This window comes from Apus apus, chromosome 15 (assembly GCF_020740795.1).
Source record: "Apus apus isolate bApuApu2 chromosome 15, bApuApu2.pri.cur, whole genome shotgun sequence".
Taxonomy (NCBI): domain Eukaryota; kingdom Metazoa; phylum Chordata; class Aves; order Apodiformes; family Apodidae; genus Apus; species Apus apus.
Window position 1 is genome coordinate 2418203 of NC_067296.1, and position 4108 is coordinate 2422310.

The following is a 4108-nucleotide window of genomic DNA, read 5'->3' on the forward strand; positions in this document are numbered from 1 at the left end:
CCCCGCATACAGCTCCCAGCATGCCCCGCGCCGCCGCCCCCGCGCCGCCCGCCGCCGGCTGCCCGCGAGGGCTGCTGGGAGTTGTAGTTTTAAAGCGGCGCGCGGGGCACGGAGGGAAGGGCGAGCGGAAGTGGCGTCACGGGGGGCGCGACGGGCCGGGCCCGGGGCTGAGGGGCCGGGCCCGGGGCTGAGGGGCCGGGCCCCGGGCCTCCCCCGCACACCCCCCGCCTGCCCCCGGGGCCTTCCCGGGGCGGGATCCCGGCCCGCGGGGACGTCGGCGCCGGGGTCTGGCGGAGAAAGGCGAAAACGCCCGTGAGGCCTGAGAAACGGGGCCTGCCCTCTGCAGCCCGGCCCAGCGGGCAGCGGAGCCACCCGGCTGCGCGTCCCGGGCAGAGCAGAGGTGTCGAGGGGAACGCCTGGTGAAAGTTCTGGTTTAGAAGCTTCCTTTTTTCAGCTTCCCGGGGTGAGGCGTTGAAACCCAGAGGCACGGCTGCTTAGTCGGTGGTGACTAACCGTGAGCTGCTCGGTTTCCTGGATGCTCAAGGAACTCGTTTGCAGAGGCGGCAGGGATGGGATTCCAGGCTGTGTCAGCGCAGCGCCTGCGTGCAGAGTCCAAAGCCCAACAGAGGAGCTGAGCCTGAAGTGCCTCAGCCTCGTACCGACCTTCACTGCAACTTCTGCCTTCAGTTTCTTTATCCCAGGCCTCTGACATCTGTCAGAAGTACTGAACGCCCTTCTCTCCACTCGCAGTGGTGAGAACAAGTTAATTAATGACAGGCTCAGACCACACTTGTAGTGTTTACCCATTGAAATCACTCAAGAAAATTTAAGTCACTGCTTCTGAGCAGGGTTGGACTGGTTAGTGCTCTGTAAAACCAGCCAGGATGTGTTCCCTGAATGGCAAAGAGGGGAAATGAACCAAACAACTGTTTTCTAGATCATGCCCCCAGCAAGTGGGGAAAAGCACTGCCCTGGGGAACAGCTCAAGGCAGCCTCCTTATTTATGTACAAGGTGGGAGATCAGGGACAAAGCTGTGCCATGGAATCCTAGTTCTGCCTTGTTAACATTGTCGTGGCAGATGTGGAAGACAGAGCAAAAAAATACACAAGAAAAGCCCACTGAGGCTTCTAGAAACCACTCCCAGGGCAGGAAACCTCTCCCCAGCTGATGACATGGGAGGCTGGGAGAGTACAGGAGGAGGCAGAGCCCTCACCTGCCCTTTTCTCACTCTCACATCTGCTGTCAGAAGGGGGTGTGGAGCACCCAGACCTTTGTTCTGCTCCAGTATCAACACCCAGGGGATGGCTCTGGCCCTGGGGCACTTCAGAGAACTTCCAGAAAATGCCAAGATGCTTCTGACACTGGTTTTGCAAAGACAATTCTTGGATCCAGGATGCAGGATTGAAGCAATCCTGTGGAAAGCTGCTGGGACAAAATCAGGGATCATCTTAGATCCACCTCAGCCCAGGCTGCAGGCAAACTGGGCAGGCCTCTACTAGAGAAACAGAAATGGGGTGAAAATCTGGGTAGAATTCTTCCCTTTTGACCAGCAAAAAAAACTGACTCCAGGGCTGCAGGGGATTTTAAGCAGCTGGACAAGACATCAAGGAAGAAAGTGGGTTTCTGAATTCCCTGGCCTGATGTGATGAGGCACCTTCCCTGCAGGACTGGTCCCCACATAACTCGGGATGGCTCAGTGATGCCATTTAGTCTGGTAATTAAATTCTCTTTCCCATGACATTTCCTTCCATGGCAAAATTTCATCTGCAGACAGCCCAGCTGCAGAGGAGAGGGGATTTTTTGTTGTTGATAAGTAACTGCTTTTTTTTCTTTGCCTTTCCACAGAAAGGGCAGTGAGGCTCCAGGAGCAGCTCTGCAGGGGCTGCCAGGACTTGCTGGTACTTCAGTGCACCAGCCCAGGTGGGAAGCAGGGGACAGGGACCCCCACACTTGGAGGCAGCTGCCCATCCTTTCCCCTGCCAGCCCCCCTGGGGGCTGCAGCATCCATCATGTTTGTGGAGGACTCGTATCCACAGAGCTTCCAAAGGCAGGAGCTGCACAACCAGCCAGCCCAGCCCCTCTCCTTAAGGAGCTCTGTTCTGTTCTCTTACACATAATGGCTCTGAGGTTTACTCTAAGAAGACAACCCTTATGCTAAAGATAAAACTGGTTTTGGTTCAACACTACCACAACCAGCAAGCAGAGATGAAGCAAGCAGCCTGGCATCCCTCAGCCCCGTGTCCCCCAGTCACAGACAAGGCTGTTTTGTGGCTCTGCTTCCACTCCTTGAATTCCAGTGGGAATGGGTATCCAACACCTCCTTGAGAGGGGCTGGCCTGTGTGCAGGGCTGGTAGGGAGCAGGGGCCAGAAAGGGCAGGCAAGGCTTCCAGACAGTGCCTCTGAGCTGCAGGAGTGTTGCACCCACGTGTCTTCATCTCAAAATAGACCCAACTGCAGCAAGTGCCAGAGACCATGCAATGACACTGTGTGGTGTGGGTTGGGTGCAGAAAGGAGGAAAAAAGGGAAAGTCTATTTAGGAAACTTATTTCCTGGTACTGTGCCTCTCCTGTGAGAGCTAAGGTTTTAAAACAAACACTGTGGGCAAATAAACTCTGTCCTGCAAAGCAGATGAGACATTTCACAGAAGCACAGAGACATGTCAGTAGGAAGGGCCATCAGGGGATCTCCAGCCCAGCCACCTCCTTCCAAGCACATCCACTCAAAGCAGGATGCTCCATCAAATCTGGAGAACCACCAGGCACTGAGATCTCATGGCCTCTCTGCAGCCTCTTTCCTTTGAGCACCCCCTGCATAGAAATTGCTTTTCTTTATATTGAGGCCAAAGTTGCCATGTTCCAACACGTCCCTGTTGCCTCTCCTCCCATCCTTCTGCACCTCTGAAGAGTCTGGCTCCACCTTCTCCACCCCTGCCTCTCCTTAACCTCTTCTAAAGCCTGAACAACCTCCCAGCCCCACCTCATAAGGCCCCTGCTCCACTTCCTAACACCTGCCAACAGCAGGAGGTACAGAAGCACCACAAAAAAACAGGCAGAAAGTGAGTTAAGAAAGTGACTGAGCAAAGTGAACTGGTGGCAGGACCCACCCTGACAGGAACAGTGTGACAGGCTTCCAGGGATGACAGTGTCACCCATGGCTACACTGGGTGCAGCCTGGGAGCGCAGGTGCTGCCAGGAGGAGATGCCAGGATGGGCACAGCCCCAGGGGGCTGCCTCTGCAAGCTGCTGCTTTCAAGATTTGAGCAAAATACACTGTGAGGAGACAGGAAGAGCAGCACCTTGAGGTCAAGCACTGGGCAGGAGCAGGGCCAGGCTGGTCAGACCTGTGGTGCTGGGCTGGCTGCTCCAGTGGCCAGAAACACCCACCCGTGGCAAGGCAGGAGACTCCACAGCCCGAGTTTCAACCCAGGTTATGTTCTGTACCACCCTGGGAGAAACAGGCTGGAAATGCAAGGTCTTCCATCCACAGCCAGCTTGGCAGCACATCACACACATTCCACAGAGAAAGCTCAGGTGGGCTGCCCTACACATGGAGCAGGAAGCAAACAGGGGAACACACTGGGCCAACATTGCCCAATCGTAATTTTCAGTTCCTGGCTTTGGTGCTTCCATGCTGACTCTGGGACTCCTACTTGGGAAGTCAGAGAGGAAAAGCCAAGCAGACATCAGAAAGTGCCCCAGTCACACCAGATTTTCTTTCTACCCAACCACACCAATTCCCTCCCTGCTTGGAACCCCCTGAAACAACCAACAACTGGTCCAGGGAACTGAGCTAAGGAAGCAGCTGACAGAGGTGCAGAGAAGCACCCTGCAGCACCTAGTCTAGAGATGATGCTAAAAAACTGGCTTCTGGATGTGCCAAAGGTTTCCTGTGTGACCCTGGACAGGTCAGTTCAGTACAGCCCTGCTGTACACAGAAGGGGTGACACTGACCTGTCCCATGGATTGACTCATTGATCTCTAAGGCACTTGGAGATGCTTGGGTATGGAGAAAAACCATGAAAGGAACCAACACTGTGGAGGGCACAGCAAGCAGAGAGAAGAGCCAAAACACACGTGTGCTCCCACCCACTGACTCCACACAGCACA